Genomic DNA, 17,067 nt, shown 5'->3' with positions numbered 1-17,067 from the left:
TAAATCGAAATTAATTTGATAGAGAATATAAAGAAAGATAAAAGTAAAAATTAAAGAAATATAAAACTAATTGAAAATTAACAAAATCAGAATTTGCTTCTTTGAAATATTAATAAAAATCATAAACCTCTAGATGTGATCAAGAAACACACCTAGATAGAAAACACAATCAACAATTCAAGAAATAAAAAAAAAGATATCGCTACCTATTTCACAAATTAAAAGCTGATTGTCAAAAAGGGAAACATACTAAATGTATGTTATTAAATAAACAATTTAAATCAACAATTTAGTTTAGTAGAAAAAACTGTTGAAAACTCAATTTGCTGAAAGAGATACATGAAGAAATGGAAAATCCAAGCAGTCCTGTATGTACTATGAAGATTGGATTTTTATTAAAATTATTCTCACAAAGAAAGTTATAGCCCCAGATACTTTCACTGGTAAATTCTATGAAATATTTAGGGAAGACATAATACCAATCTTACTTACACTTAGAAAAAAGAGGTAAAGGCTAGTATAACCTTTCTATCAAAACAAAATATCACTATATAAAATAAAATTATGTAAAAATATCCCTCATTGACCATAGATACAAAATCCTTACAAAAGGAATGTTTTCAAATAATGTTCAACAATATATACAAAATGGTAATAATCATGACCAAGTGGGATTTATTTTCAGGAATGTAAATGTTGATTTAATATTTTAAAATCAATATCATTTATCATGTTGACAGACATAAAACAATCATCTTAATAAATACAAAAAAAGGATTTGAGAAAAATCAATACCCACTCAAAATTAAAAAGAAATTCAGTAAACTAAGAATAAAAGGACCTTCTTCAATATGATAAGGGGATCTATGAAAAACTCATTGCTATTATCATATTTAATGGTGAAATAATGAATTCCATCCTTCTAAGACCAAGAATAGACAAGGATGGTAACTATTTCCATTTCCACTGATCACTGTACTAGAGGTTTGATCCAGTGCAATAAGAAAAGAAAAAATAAAAATAAAAGAATGAGAAGAAAGAAGTAAAAGTGATTCATTCACAATTAACATGATTATTTACATGGAAAACCTAAAAAAGTCTATGAAAAAAATTAAAACTTATTTGATCTAGTAAGTAAATTTAGAAAGGCTGAAGGACATAGATCAGTAGTCAAAAGTCAATTCTATTCCTATATAAGAGCTCCAAATAAATAGAATTATAGCATTTCCCATATTTTCTCTTAATATTCTTATGTATTCAATTTTTACACTTAAATCTTTAGTTACTAGAATTCATTGTGATGTAAATATAAAGATTTTAACTTTTTTCTCCCTTGGTGTCCAGCCAATTATTCCCATACCATTTATGGAAAACTCTGTCTTTTATATACAGGTTAGAACTGTTAGATCTTATTTTCTATTGATCCGCCCATTCATGAATGACTACCAAATAATGTAAATATCAAAATTTTATGATATCTTTTATTTTTTATTTTTTTTTTTTATTGTTGGTTGTTCAAAACATTACATAGTTCTTGATATACCATCTTTCACACTTTGCTTCAAGTGGGTTATGAACTCCCATTTTTACCCCATATACAGATTGCAGAATCACATCAATTACACATCCATTGATTTACATATTGCCATACTTGTGACTGTCATGTTCTGCTCCCTTTCCTATCCTCTACTATCCCCCCTCCCCTCCCCTCCCCACCCCTCTTCTCTCTCTACCCCCTCTATTGACCTTCATTTCTCCCCCTTGTATTATTTTTCCCTATTCCCCTCATTTCCTCTTGTATGTTCTTTTGTATAACCCTGAGGGTCTCCTTCCATTTCCATGCAATTTCCCTTTTCTCTCCCTTTCCCTCCCACCTCTCATCTCTGTTTAATGTTAATCTTCTTCTCATGCTCTTCGTCCCTACTCTGTTCTTAGTTACTCTCCTTATATCAAAGGAGACATTTGGCATTTGCTTTTTAGGGATTGGCTAGCTTCACTTAGCATAATCTGCTCTAGTGCCATCCATTTCCCTGCAAATTCTATGATTTTGTCATTTTTTAATGCAGAGTAATACTCCATTGTGTATAAATGCCACATTTTTTTAATCCATTCGTCTATTGAAGGGCATCTGGGTTGGTTCCAAAGTCTTGCTATTGTGAATTGAGCTGCTATGAACATCGATGTAGCAGTGTCCCTGTAGCATGCTCTTTTTAGGTCTTTAGGGAATAGACCAAGAAGGGGAATAGCTGGGTCAAATGGTGGCTCCATTCCCAGCTTTCCAAGAAATCTCCATACTGCTTTCCAAATTGGCTGCACCAATTTGCAGTCCCACCAGCAATGTACAAGTGTACCCTTTTCCCCACATCCTCGCCAGCACTTGTTGTTGTTTGACTTCATAATGGCTGCCAATCTTACTGGAGTGAGATGGTATCTTAGGGTGGTTTTGATTTGCATTTCTCTGACTGCTAGAGATGGTGAGCATTTTTTCATGTACTTGTTGATTGATTGTATGTCCTCCTCTGAGAAGTGTCTGTTCAGGTCCTTGGCCCATTTGTTGATTGGGTTGTTAGTTATCTTATTGTCTAATTTTTTGAGTTCTTTGTATACTCTGGATATTAGGGCTCTGTCTGAAGTGTGAGGAGTAAAGATTTGTTCCCAGGATGTAGGCTCTCTATTTACCTCTCTTATTGTTTCTTTAGCTGAGAAAAAACTTTTTAGTTTGAGTAAGTCCCATTTGTTGATTCTAGTTATTAACTTTTGTGCTATGGGTGTCCTATTGAGGAATTTGGAGCCCGACCCCACAATATGTAGATCGTAGCCAACTTTTTCTTCTATCAGACGGCGTGTCTCTGATTTGATATCAAGCTCCTTGATCCATTTTGAATTAACTTTTGTGCATGGCGAGAGAAAAGGATTCAGTTTCATTTTGTTGCATATGGATTTCCAGTTTTCCCAGCACCATTTGTTGAAGATGCTATCCTTCCTCCATTGCATGCTTTTAGCCCCTTTATCAAATATAAGATAGTTGTAGTTTTGTGGATTGGTTTCTGTGTCCTCTATTCTGTACCATTGGTCCACCCGCCTGTTTTGGTACCAGTACCATGCTGTTTTTGTTACTATTGCTCTGTAGTATAGTTTGAAGTCTGGTATCGCTATACCGCCTGATTCACACTTCCTGCTTAGCATTGTTTTTGCTATTCTAGGTCTTTTATTTTTCCATATGAATTTCATGATTGCTTTCTCTATTTCTACAAGAAATGCCTTTGGGATTTTGATTGGCATTGCATTAAACCTATAGAGAACTTTTGGTAATATCGCCATTTTGATGATGTTAGTTCTGCCTATCCATGAACAGGGTATATTTTTCCATCTTCTAAGATCTTCTTCTATTTCTCTCTTTAGGGTTCTGTAGTTTTCATTGTATAAGTCTTTCACCTCTTTTGTTAGGTTGATTCCCAAGTATTTTATTTTTTTTGAAGATATTGTGAATGGAGTGGTTGTCCTCATTTCCATTTCAGAGGATTTGTCGCTGATATACAGGAATGCCTTTGATTTATGCGTGTTGATTTTATATCCTGCCACTTTGCTGAATTCATTTATTAGCTCTAATAGTTTCTTTGTAGAGCCTTTTGGGTCTGCTAGGTATAGAATCATATCATCTGCAAATAGTGATAATTTAAGTTCTTCTTTTCCTATTTTTATGCCTTTAATTTCTTTCGTCTGTCTAATTGCTGTGGCCAGTGTTTCGAGAACTATGTTGAACAGAAGTGGTGAGAGAGGGCATCCCTGTCTTGTTCCAGATTTTAGAGGGAATGCCTTCAATTTTTCTCCATTCAGAATGATGCTAGCCTGAGGCTTAGCATAGATTGCTTTTACAATATTGAGGTATGTTCCTGTTATCCCTAGTTTTTCTAGAGTTTTGAACATAAAGGGATGCTGTACTTTGTCGAATGCTTTTTCCGCATCTATCGAGATGATCATATGGTTCTTATTTTTAAGTCTATTGATGTGGTGAATAACATTTATTGATTTCCGTATATTGAACCAGCCTTGCATCCCAGGGATGAATCCTACTTGATCATGGTGCACAATTTTTTTGATATGTTTTTGTATCCGATTCGCCAGAATTTTATTGAGGATTTTTGCATCTAGGTTCATTAGAGATATTGGTCTGAAGTTTTCTTTCTTTGAAGTGTCTTTGTCTGGTTTAGGTATCAGGGTGATGTTGGCCTCGTAGAATGAATTTGGAAGTTCTCCCTCTTTTTCTATTTCCTGAAGTAGCTTGAAAAGTATTGGTATTAGTTCCTCTTTAAAGGTTTTGTAAAATTCAGCTGTATACCCATCCGGTCCTGGGCTTTTCTTAGTTGGTAGTCTTTTGATGGTTTCTTCTATTTCCTCAATTGATATTGGTCTGTTTAGGTTGTCTATATCCTCCTGACTCAATCTGGGCAGATCATATGACTTCAGAAATTTATCGATGCCTTCACTATCTTCTAATTTATTGGAGTATAAGGATTCAAAATAATTTTTGATTATCTTCTGTATTTCTGAAGTGTCTGTTGTGATATTGCCTTTTTCATCCCGTATGCTAGTAATTTGAGTTCTCTCTCTTCTTCTCTTCGCTAGCATCGCTAAGGGTCTGTCGATTTTGTTTATTTTTTCAAAGAACCAACTTTTAGTTTTGTCAATTTTTTCAATTGTTTCTTTTGTTTCGATTTCATTAATTTCAGCTCTGATTTTAATTATTTCTTGCCTTCTACTTCTTTTGCTGTTGTTTTGCTCTTCTTTTTCTAGGATTTTGAGATGAAGCATGAGATCATTTATTTGTTGGTTTTTTCTTTTTTTAAGGAATGAACTCCAAGCAATGAATTTTCCTCTTAGAACTGCTTTCAATGTGTCCCACAGATTCTGATATGTTGTGTCTGTGTTTTCATTAATCTCTAAGAATTTTTTAATTTCCTCCTTGATGTCTTCTATAACCCATTGATCATTCAGTAACCTATTGTTCATTCTCCAAGTGATGTATGCTTTTTCCTTCCTTCTTTTATCGTTGATTTTCAGTTTCATTCCATTATGGTCAGATAGGATGCATGGTATTATCTCTACTCCTTTATATTGTCTAAGCGTTGCCCTGTGACATAATATATGATCTATTTTTGAGAAGGATCCATGTGCTGCTGAGAAAAAAGTGTAACTGCTTGATGTTGGGTGGTATATTCTATATATGTCAATTAAGTCTAGGTTATTAATTGTGTTATTGAGTTCTATAGTTTCCTTATTCAACTTTTGTTTGGAAGATCTGTCCAGTGGCGAGAGAGGTGTGTTGAAGTCTCCCATGATTATTGTATGGTGGTCTATTAGACTCTTGAACTTGAGAAGAGTTTGTTTGATGAACATAGCTGCACCATTGTTTGGGGCATATATATTTATGATTGTTATGTCTTGTTGGTGTATGGTTCCCTTAAGCAGTATGTAGTGTCCCTCTTTATCCCTTTTGATTAACTTTGGCTTGAAATCTATTTTATTTGATATGAGTATGGACACTCCTGCTTTTTTCCGAAGTCCATATGAGTGATATGATTTTTCCCAACCTTTCACCTTCAGCCTATGTATGTCTTTTCCTATCAAATGCGTCTCCTGTAGGCAGCATATTGTTGGGTCTTGTTTTGAGATCCATTCTACTAGCCTGTGTCTCTTAATTGGTGAGTTTAAGCCATTAACATTTAGGGTTATTATTGAGATATGGGTTGTTGTTCCAGCCATATTTGTTTATTTATGTTACTAAACATGGTTTGTTTTCCTCTTTGATTATTCCCCCCCCCTTTACTGTCCTACCTCCCACTGTTGGTTTTCATTGTTATTTTCCATTTCCTCTTCCTGTAATGTTTTGCTGAGGATGTTTTGAAGAGATGGTTTTCTAGCTGCATATTCTTTTAACTTTTGTTTGTCGTGGAAGGTTTTAATTTCATCTTCCATCCTGAAGCTTAATTTCGCTGGATACACAATTCTTGGTTGGAACCCATTTTCTTTCAGTGTTTGAAATATGTTATTCCAGGATCTTCTAGCTTTCAGAGTCTGTGTTGAAAGATCAGCTGTTATCCTGATTGGCTTGCCCCTAAATGTAATCTGCTTCCTTTCTCTTGTAGCTTTTAAAATTCTCTCCTTATTCTGTATGTTGGGCATCTTCATTATAATGTGTCTAGGTGTGGATCTCTTATAATTTTGCACATTCGGCGTCCTGTAGGCTTCTAGAATTTGGGATTCTGTCTCATTCTTCAAGTCTGGGAAGTTTTCTCGTATTATTTCATTGAATAGACTGCTCATTCCTTTGGTTTGGAGCTCTGTACCTTCCTGTATCCCAATGACTCTTAAGTTTGGTCTCTTAATGTTATCCCATATTTCTTGGATGTTCTGCTCATGGTTTCTTAACCGTCTTGCTGAGCTGTCTATGTTCTTTTCAAGTTGAAATACTTTGTCTTCATTGTCTGATGTTCTATCTTCTAAGTGTTCTACTCTGCTGGTAGTACTCTCAATTGAGTTTTTAAGTTGGTTTATTGCTTCCTGCATTTCTAGGATTTCTGTTTGTTTGTTTTTTATAACCTCTATCTCCCTGTATAGTTGATCCTTTGCTTCCTGGATTTGTTTGTGTAATTCCTTGTCGAAGTGATCTTTCATTGTCTGATTTTGCTGTCTAATTTCTTCCTTGATACTCCAGATCATCTGAAGCATATATATCCTGAATTCTTTATCTGACATTCCATCTGCTGCAGCTGTTACCTCTTCTAAAGTTGAGCTGACCTGCATTGCTTGTAGTCCTTTCTTTCCTTGTCTTTTCATACTGCTTGCGTTTCTTTCTTCTTGGTGAAACTGTTGTGTTTTTGAAATTTTCCCCCCCCTATATATTTATGTTGCTCTTGTATAGTTGAAAATTCTCCCTTGCAGGTGCGGGCAGGGGCTCTGCTCTGCCCCTCCTCCAATTGGTGTGAGGTGTCTACCACGCCCGCGGACCCCTGGGCCTGATCCGCTGTTCTGTCGCAGGTCTGCCTACCTTGCAGGTGGGGGCGAAGGCTCTGCCCTGCCCCTCCTACCACGCCCGGGGACCGCTAGGCCTGATCTGCAGGTTGGTCGCAGGTCTGCCCACCTTGTGGGCAAGGGTGTCAGTTCCGCTCCGCCCCCACTCCAATTGGGGTCACTTGACCACCACACAGGCGAGCCGCTGGGCCTGATCTGGGCGCGGGCTAGGGCTCTGCTCTGCCCCTACTCCAGTTGGGGTGAAGTGTGTACCACGCTGGCAGGCCGCTGGGCCTGATCCACAGGTCTGTCGCAGGTCTGCTTACCTTGCCAGCGCGGGCGGTGGCTCTGCCCTGCCCCTCTTACCACGCCTGCAGACCGCTGGGCCTGATCTGCAGGTTGGTCGCAGGTCTTCCTACCTTGCGGGCGTGGGCGGCGGCCCCTCTCCTCGCCTCTGGCTCGACGACAAAGCGAAAGAGACTCGGGTATCTGTGACTCACCCTCCCTACCAGGGGACCAACTGTTTCCGTCGCCGCTGGCACCGATGAAGTTTTCTCCTCGGCCGCTCTCCGATGACATCAGATCTCTGCCATGCTGGCATCCCCTGTTCTATGGCTGAATCCCATTTTCTTCTCTTCCAATAGGCGGAGCTGTGCCCTCTGAGCTGAGCTTCTGCCCTCTATGTGCTGACAGAAATCCCTGTACGGTGGCTCCTGGGAGTCTCTCAATCCTGTTAGTCCAGAGCCCTTTCACTTATCCGGCCCCTCCCCCTGTTCCTCCTCCCAGCCAGCCAGCCAGGTCCTGTTCACCAGAGGCGGTTCCCCAAGGATCTGATTACACTTGCAGCCCCACCGCGTGTCCTATATCCCGAACGATGAACACCCTCTCTGTCATTCAATTAAGCCCCAGTGCTGTGGTGGGGTGATCTGGGAACCAACAGTTTAATTTTTCAGGACCCCTTTGGTGGGCACGCCCCCAGAAACTGGCGGCTAAGATCTTGGGTGTCGCCGCTGGTGTTAAGGGGAGGTGGGGATCTGGAGTCCCCTCTGCTTCCCTACAGACACGCCCCCGGTGGTTTCCTGGCTGCTTGTATCTGGAGGGGGTGGGAGTCACACACCTGCTAATGTGGATTCCGCTGGGAAGGAATTCTGTCGGGGGAACTCTGGTGATGTCACCACTCTGCTATGGCAGGCCCCAGGCTCCTTGCCAGAGTGTCCGAAGGGAGGGGTGGGACTGGTCTGTCTCTGGTTGGTTTCAGCTCCCGGTTTGCTATTTCATGAAGGCTTGGCGAGAGACCTCTTCCTAGAGTCCTTGCACCGCTCCTGCTGCGCTGCGTCTCGGAGGCTATCCGCCCTGACGCAGGGGCGGCGTGCAGGCAGCCGACAGTCGCCGAGTCGCGCGGGCAGCGGCTGGCGGGTCTGGACCTCTGCGCTGCGTGGCGGGGAGGCTATCCGCCCTGACGCGGGGGCCGCGTGCAGGCAGCCGACAGTCGCCGAGTCGCGCGGGCAGCGGCTGGCGGGTCTGGACCTCTGCGCTGCGTGGCGGAGATTCACTCGTCTAGCGCAGACTGTCACCTCCAAAAATCCTTCCAATTCCCGGCCGGTCTCTCTTTAGTGGAATTTTGCTAGGAGTTTCTCAGCAGGTCATATCTAAGCGTATCCATGCGTCTCTCTGACCCCTTTGTTGAGGAGGTACTGAAAGCGCTGCCTCCCCTCTCGCCGCCATGTTGGATCCCCCTTATGATATCTTTTAATATCTTCTTTTAAACATTCTTTCTGACTATTCTTGGTACTGAAACTCCTCAAAATTGGGATTAAGTTAAATTAGATCAATTTAAACACAGTAACTTTTTAAATAATATTTCATCTATCAAGATGGGTATATTTCTGTTTATTCAAAGTGTTTTCATTTTCTCACAGGCATTTTATGTATTTAAACTTATAAATTTGGCAATTAAATTTATTTCTAGATATTTCATATTTTTATTTCATATATATATATATATATATATATATATATATATATATGTTTTTCTTTTCTTTTTTTAACCAAGGACTGAATCCAGGGACAGTCAACCACTGAGCCACATCTCCATCCCTTTTTTATTTTTTTATTTTGAAACAGGGTTTCATTATGTTGCTTAGGACCTCACTAAGTTACTGAGCCTGGCTTTGAACTTGTGATCCTCCTGTGCCACTGTACACAGCATAAATGGGTTTTTCTTTATCCAGATTTTAAACAAGTTGTTGCTTAATAAAACTGTTTATTTTAATATTAGTTTTGTAATCTATCACTTTAGTAAAGATTCTTAGTATTTATAATAGCTTAACATTTTGTCAGTTTATAACAGTTGATTTCCTAAACATTTTCTGCAAATGATATCTTTCCTATACATTCTAAATTTTCTGCTTTGGCTACTATTTCCAAAATATTAATAGTGGACATCTTGTTCTTGTTTTTCATGACTTTGGTTTTAATGATGTGTGGCTACACAGGTAGGCAGATAGAAGACAAACACATATATACTGATATACATTTATCATCTGTGTAGATCTTATCATCAGTCTGAAAAAATGCTAAATTTTTGTAGTGGGCTATAGAGAGAATTATGTGATTTTTTCCCCTTTAATCTATCATTACAATGAATTATGTTAATCAATTTCTAATACTAAACTTTTATTTGAAAATATGATCTCAACTTGATCACTATGGATTATTCTTTTGATGTATTACTGGGCTTTCTTTGTTAATACACTATTAACAACTATATTGACCAGGTAAGTGAGATTAGTCGATAGCTTCATTTTTTATTATGCTGTCAAGTTTTTATATTAGTTTTATTTTTATGGTTTTACAAAAAGCTTCAGTTTCCCTTTTTCTACATACCATATGACGGGACAGCTGTAGTAAGAAGACATTGGTATCATTGGGCTTTCACCTTTTTGTTAGTATGCTATTGCAAAACCATAGGATTTGGTACTTTGGGGGAGATGAGGTTTTAACAACTTTTTCACGTTTTGTGCCTTTTTATTTATAATTTCTGTATAACCTAGGATACATCTTAATGATTTATATTTTGTCCAGTTTTTGTAATTTACTGGCATATACTTATTTTAATTACCAAAGTTTTAAATTGGCAGTAATGCTGTGATTGTTTTCCATTCTCATTTCTTACTTTGGGTATCGGGGCTCTCCTGGTTTTGCTTTTTAAAAGACAAAAAGCTCAAACTCACGGTAATTTTTGCACAAGATAGAAACATCAAAAAGGAAGAGAAAGGAAATAGTAAAGTGGTAGTGAGAAAAGGGAGAAGAGAAAGAGAAATGGTAAAGAAGAGGATGCAAGGCAGGGGACACAAGGGAAGGGGAGTGAGAAATAGGAAGAATCCCCTTCCTCACCAGATGCAGGCGTCTGTCCCCACAATGGACACTACTTCAAAGAGCCAGTCTCTGAACTGTTGCTGGTGTACAGTGAGACAAGGTGCTTACTCCAAAATATAAATAGAAGAATTGCCCTGTTTCCTTCATTAGGAAAGCTTAACCATGAAAAAAAAATACCTCAGCTGAACCAACAGTGTGCTTAGCGATCTATGTGATTTTATCTCATCAGGAGCAGGTAGCAATCCCCGTGGGCACCAACCAGGCCTCCAACGAATGCATCTTTTCTCCATCCCATTGCAACTCTCCAGTTAACTCCATGGCTGTGGTAATTGTTCTTACCGTCTGGATATTGGACACCACAACACCTCTAGATGGGAAGTTTAACTCATAATGAAACAAATTCTCATACATAATGGGCAACCAATGAATAGTGATTTAATCATCAATGTTTGGATGCTCAGGGCTGACATACACACAGTCCAAAGCTGAGGTACTGCACAATTTATACTTGGTTTAGGGTAATGACACTTGAAATTAGCACTCTCCTTGCCAGTGTATGCCTCAGTTCAGAGCTGTGCTACCCAGTGATGCTTTCTTCTCCCAATGGCATGGACCTGGAGGGGCTGACTTTTTCTAAATGATGGAAAGACCCTATTAAGTCAGCAGTCCTATGAGTTACTCAAATGCATGACATTTGACTGCACATTAGCCTCAGAAATGCATCTGCTCCAGCAGTCTCAAACTAGATGCTCTAAATTCTATGTGATGGGAGCCAGAACTATTCCAAAAGTAAGGCAAATTGGACTGACAGTTCCCTGACACAGGAATGTTCCATCATCTGGCTTCTACCCACCCTCCCCACCCTTTCTGTTTTTAAGGACTGACATAGAGCCTCTTTCAAAGAAATGGGAGATTTTTATTTGTGACCAAATCTCTTATACTCAGTATAAAAGGTAGCTGGGCTTCTCAGCTTAGACATCTTTTCCTTCAGGAAGAATTCCCTGATCCTCCTCATTTGGGATCAAATGTTTTTGCTTTTGTTTTCTGGTTCCTATAGGAATAACCTTTATTTCCCATTCTGTAGCATCTAATACTGTACTGTAGCTGATTCTATTCATTTCTACTTAACCAATTATATTACACACTATTCTCTCTTGAAAGTTTAGCACAATGCCAGCATATGATAGAAAAAAATCATCAATAGAATATCCTTTTTGGAGATCAAGTCAGTGTTCTCCTCTTTGCAAAAGCAGAGACAGAAAGGAACAGATCTTCATCCCATTAACAGTCTCCTGACCGCCCTTAGACAGATGTGTCCTAAGACATTCTAACAGATTTGGCAAAGTCCAGCCTCCCTCTGGACCAGTTTTCACAAGCAACCCAGGCAATTCTTGGGAGGAAAGAGATCAGACACTGCTCCCTAAAATTCAAAGTTGAAGACACCCGCCAGGGGAGTTCCAACAAAGGTCCATGGGCAGAAAGAGCAACAAGTCCACTGATAAAAATATGACTTTGAGGAAATGGAGACTCTAAGCTCTACACCTTAGCTTAGAGTCTTAGAACTTCCCATACACTCTCCTTTCTATTCACTAAGCCCACAAAACAGTGGAGGCAGGAAAGAAAATAGTTGAAAAGACATTTTAAGTGAAAAGAAGAAAAAGAAGCAGGAGAAAAGAGAACCCATTGTTGTCTCCCAGGCTCTGTACAAAGTCACCTTAAACCACCCTATGAAGAGGCTATTGTTATCCGTGTTTTCCAGATGGGAAAATAAAAACTAGAGATGTAAAGGAACGTGCCTAAGAGCACAGACGCAGCAAGGTGACGTCTCCCTCCTGTCTGTCTGCCTTCCATCCTCTGCTCCAGCTCCCAGATTGGGTGGCCTCAGTTCCATCATTCCCAAGCCACTTGCAATCACAAGTGACTCCCCCATCAGGGAAGCTATTCAAGACAGTGTCCAATGTGATCTGGGTCCAAATTTCCATATAGGCTTTTCTTAATCATCTTCATCTTAATCCCACAAAAGTTTCTTTATCTCCATGAAGCTCAGTGGTTTCATCACTAAAGGAGGAATAGTTACTTCTCCAAGTACGTGAAAGACAAGTGTGTTTCTAAAAGAGAAAAGGATAGATACCTAACAAATAACTATGTTGAGATTTCTGCTATGTTTGGGATCATAAATGTGCCCCAAGGGCCCACGGGTTAAAGGCTTGGTCCTCAGGGTGTATTATTGGGAGGTGGTACAAACATGAGGAGGAGGGGCATGGTGGAAGGTCTTAAGGTCATCGGAGTGTGCCCTTGAAGGGGGTTGTGAGAACCTGGTTCCCTCCTCTCTTTCTCTCTCTCTTAACTCCCAGACCTGTGACATAAGTAATTTTGCTCTACTATGCTCCCACTGTGATATACTATCTCACTACAGGTTCAAAAGAACAGGGCCAGATGCTCATGGGCTAGAAGCCCTATCACTGCAAGCCACTATAAACATTTTCTCTGTTATATAAGTTTGTTATCTCAGGCATTTTGTTATAGTAACAGAAAGATGACAGCACAATTTCTTACACACATTCACACACAGAGAGACACACCAGTCACCCCCATAGAAACAAGAAGCAGTTTCCACTCAAAGTTTAGTGTATATAGAAGAGTTTAAAAAAAGTGGATGCCTGCCACTTTTTATTTACTTATAGAAAAAGTAAAGGAGAATGATTGTTTTCCTGATATTCAGCACTATCTGGGGGCAAATGTTCCAAGAAGAAAGTTTTTTTTTGTCAATTCTCTTTCTATTCCCCTTGCCCCCACTCCAATGCCAGTTGGGGACTCATCTTATGTCTCATTTCCAATAATCTTGTTCTCCACAAACTGCCATAATCCCATATAATTTGTAACTTGGAGTTTTTTAAATAGTAATGCCTCATCCTGCAGCAATTCAAGGCGGCTCTTGTCTCTTTAAAGGAATCTTAGTTTATACTCCATCCGCCAGGAAAACAGCAGTCATTTGGCTGAACTTGGATAAAACTGATGGCAAATGTGGCTCTAGTCACATCACTGCAGAGACTGGCAACTGAAAATAAGCAAAAGACCTTTTACTTGGGGACCCTGGGAAATATTTTAGATCCAAAGGGAGAACGCCCCAAGGGGTCTTTCTTCACAGGCTGGGGGCTCTCCCTAGTACCCCTTAAATCACATCAGTTTGCTCAGCGCATTCGTAAGGCTGACCCTGGCTGAGTCTGAAAAGCATGGGGAGGCCCCAAGCGTCTTCTGAAATCTTCAGCTGGACGGTTAACAACAGGAGAAGGGCCAAAGAGCTCCTCTCATCAATCCTGAAGCCCGGGACCCATCCAAAACTGCTTCAGGAATCCTGAAAGGTTCCAAGGAATCCTGCCCAGGGAATTACTAAGAGGCCTCACCATTGTGGCTCCTCCTTTCAAAGGGACCTACAGGAGGTCAGGGCTACAGTGGAGGTCCAGGTCCATTCTGGCTCAAGCCTCCTCAAGCACAAGGATGGCTGCCCACTGATATGGAGAGACTAAAATATATCCTATGCATCATGGATGAAGCCTGAGAATATCTTGCTAGTCAAAAGAATCAGTCACAGAGAACCACATACGGTATAATCCATTCCTATGAAAACCACAGAGCCAGGGTGGCATATTAAGAAGAAATGTAGAGTCACTGCTTACTCCACAGTTACAGGCATATAGGTATATAATCCTGTGTTAGTTCTACTGTAGGTATATAATTCTGCAAACAGGTATTTCTTTGGGGGTACTAAAGTGTTCTTAAATTATGGTGATAGTTGCACAATATACTTACATAGTTGAAGATACTAAAAACCATTGCATCATTGCATTGTATAATTTAATGAGGCAAATTGTTAGGTATGGGAATTATTTCTCAATAAAGATTTTTTTTTTTAACAAAACTATCCCAAAGTCTACCTTACAACAAGCAAGTCACTGGATCCATGTTCAGAGGTGATTCATCCAAATTACTCTTTTGAAAAAAAAAAATCCAAATTCCATTCATTCATTCATTCATTCTAAATTGCCCAGCAAGCTCTCTGCGTGCAGCACTGAACTACTTGTTAGCAATCAAACACAAGTCTCCTTGTTGCAAGCAGCTTAAGCCTGTTCCCTGGACTAAACTGGCAACTGGCCTCTTGACCACATGCTGCAAATGCAAAGTGCCCTCCTGGCCCTCTGTCTATGAGGGGGTCCTATGCTTCTATCAAGGGGAATCAGGAAAACTCGCTTTCATGTCTGCTCTCCATTGAGCCACCATATTCCCGGCTTTTCCACCCCACCCCTACCCCTTTAGCTGCCGCCAGCAGGGGACTCTCCAAAACGTACAGAAGGGAGTCCAAAACTTTCAGAAGGAATGGAACTGTCAACAGCAACCCCCAGAAACAATGTTCAGGGAAAATCAGGCCCCTGTGAGAGTTATACACAAGCTTCATTTGGACCCTTTCCCTAAGGCCAGGTCCAAAGCCAGCGTGGATCTTAGCTGAGCAACCCTTGGCTTTTGCGACATTGGACATGCTTCCCCCAGAATTCAGCGCCTGTAGTCTCAAATTTGCAGGAGGCCTCCAGGTCCTGGCCGGTGACTAAGTTTACTCTAAGGACACACACCGCTGCTCTTGAGCTAGCTGTTACCCTGTTCTGCCTGTGCTGTGCGCACTGTGAGCCAAAGTCCGGGTTCTCCACCCAGGTGCTGCATACTAGAGGACATAAAGTTGGGAGGGATCCCGAGGAATGCAAGAAAAGAAGTGAGGGAAAAAGAAGCTAGGCAAAAAGGGTCCTCCAACATCACAGCATGGAAGTGCACTTCAGCTCAAAGGCACAACCTCCTTGATTTAGACACCAAAGCAAACCGTACAGTGTCCAGGTTTCCTGCAGCAGAGACATGGAGGAGCGCATCAGCGCCACCATCCTCCATCATTGAGCTCTGCCTGGTTGCTCCCCTTTGCTTCCAGTATCTGTGACAATACAGTGGATGGTTGCGTGAGTGTTGCCTCCCATGATCTCCATGGGCTGCTCTCCCAAACTACACCAAATACAGACTAAATAAGAACAGTGTGTTCACTATGCACACACAACTCTTCAAGACAAATCACTAAGCCCCTTGTCCGCTACATAGTCGCCTTTACTAAACCCCTTCTACATACTGGAGACCCCACCTTCCCGCAGCCAAATCCGGCTTCTTGAGCCGCGCGCTCCCTGCGCGCAAGCACAGGGAGAAGCACCCAGGAGCAACAGTATCTCCACTGTCACAGCACACTCATCTCGCAGAGCCACTCGCTGCCCAGAGAGCCTGGAGAAGAGGTATCTGGGTGCATGGTCCTGTCCCACCACAAGGATGCCCACGCCATCCTGGGAGCGCGCGCGTTCAGACAAGGTCCAGGGAATTGCACTGCGTCTGCAGGTGGCTCGCTCTCTCCACTTTTCCTTTCTCGAGAGGAGTCTTTTCGAAGCCAAGCCAAAGAAGAGCAGAGAAAGACGAACTGACCTGTGCAAGGCAAGCTTCCAGCCCAGGCTGGAAACCTCTTGGTGACTAAGGAAGATCCGCCTGGAGTTGGTTCCCAGCGGCGCGCCGAAACGCACGGTTCCTTGTTCGCTTCCCTCTCCTTTAATTTTATTTTTTTCTTTTTAAAATTTTTTTCTATTAGCCTTTCTCCCTCTTCTTGTCCCTCTCCCTCTCGCGATCCCACTCTCCGCCGCCCCGAGGTGCCTCCGCCTCTGCAGCGCTTCCCTCCCGCTGTGCGCCCAGGATCAGATAAGAGAAAAAGGAAGGGCTACGGGCAGCCAATTATAAAGCGGACGGTGGCCTTGGGGGCGGGAGGTGAGGAGGTGGGAGGCAGGTCCAAGCCCCTAGCGCCCCCCACTTTCTCTCCTCCTCCTCTCACGCATCCCCGCCCCCACAAGAGAAGCAGAGGAGCCCGGCCCCCGCCACACACCCTCTCCCCTTAAGACGTGGTACGCACTGCAGCGGTGTGTAGTGCACCGGGAGCGAGCCACTCTCTCCCAGGGCCTGGGACCGAGGCTCAGGCAAATCTCCTAAAATAGCCCCCCCTGAGCTCTACGGAAGATCTCTGTGTCCTCCTGTTTCCAGGCATTCTGGGTTCACTTCTCCATCCCCAAAGACCCGCCTTTCTTTCCTTCGCCTGAAAAGACTGGGCTCCTATAACGGCCCCCTTAGGTCTTTCCTCTCCTTCCCAACTAGTCCAAGTGGAACATAAATGCCAAGGCAACGATTGTCAAACTTTAACGTACAGGAGAATCATGTGGGGGTATTAAATTGGCCATTTTTGTTGGCAATGAAAAGACAGGTTCGTGTGGTTAGACCACGCGCAGAGATTCTGGTTGACAGGTCTGTCCTGGGACCAGGGACTGCATTTATCAAACACTGGTTCTGATCCATGCGGATCATTCTTTGGGAGGTTCTACCCTGAGACTTGAATATCATCAACTCCAGGAGCTCCAGAGCCCCTCGCTGGTTCCCTGGGGAATCAGGCCTACGCTCTCGCCCTCTGGGCCCTCCTAAAAAGTCATCTTTCCCATTTTTTGAACCCAACTTAACAAACCCCACGCGTCCAATTCTTTGCACTATAACTTGTGATTCGCTCACAAATGTTAAGAGAGGCTGCGCAGAAACTGGGGATTTAGCAAGACCCTATTTTTGTGA

General features: G+C 41.7%; 1 protein-coding gene across 6 annotated transcripts in view; it reads right to left on the bottom strand.

Moving 5' to 3' along the window:
• Nucleotides 1-17,067, bottom strand: part of Col14a1 (collagen type XIV alpha 1 chain) — a 247,379-nt gene that overhangs the window by 191,017 nt on the left and 39,295 nt on the right. For 4 of the 6 annotated variants that reach the window (XM_046464979.2, XM_046464980.2, XM_046464982.2 and 1 more), the window contains exon 1: nucleotides 15,892-16,161. The exons of the other annotated variants lie outside the window; for them this stretch is intronic. The gene's annotated coding sequence lies outside the window, so the exon portion shown is untranslated. Of the gene's footprint in view, nucleotides 1-15,891; nucleotides 16,162-17,067 lie in introns of those variants that run through there. 6 annotated transcript variants of the gene reach the window in all.

This window comes from Marmota monax, unplaced genomic scaffold, assembly GCF_021218885.2.
Source record: "Marmota monax isolate L192 unplaced genomic scaffold, Marmota_monax_Labrador192_F-V1.1 WCK01_AAM20220418_F8-fsc00003, whole genome shotgun sequence".
In the NCBI taxonomy this organism is placed as follows: domain Eukaryota; kingdom Metazoa; phylum Chordata; class Mammalia; order Rodentia; family Sciuridae; genus Marmota; species Marmota monax.
The sequence above is the reverse complement of the archived record's forward strand: the minus strand, read 5'-3'. Positions and strand labels throughout refer to the sequence as shown.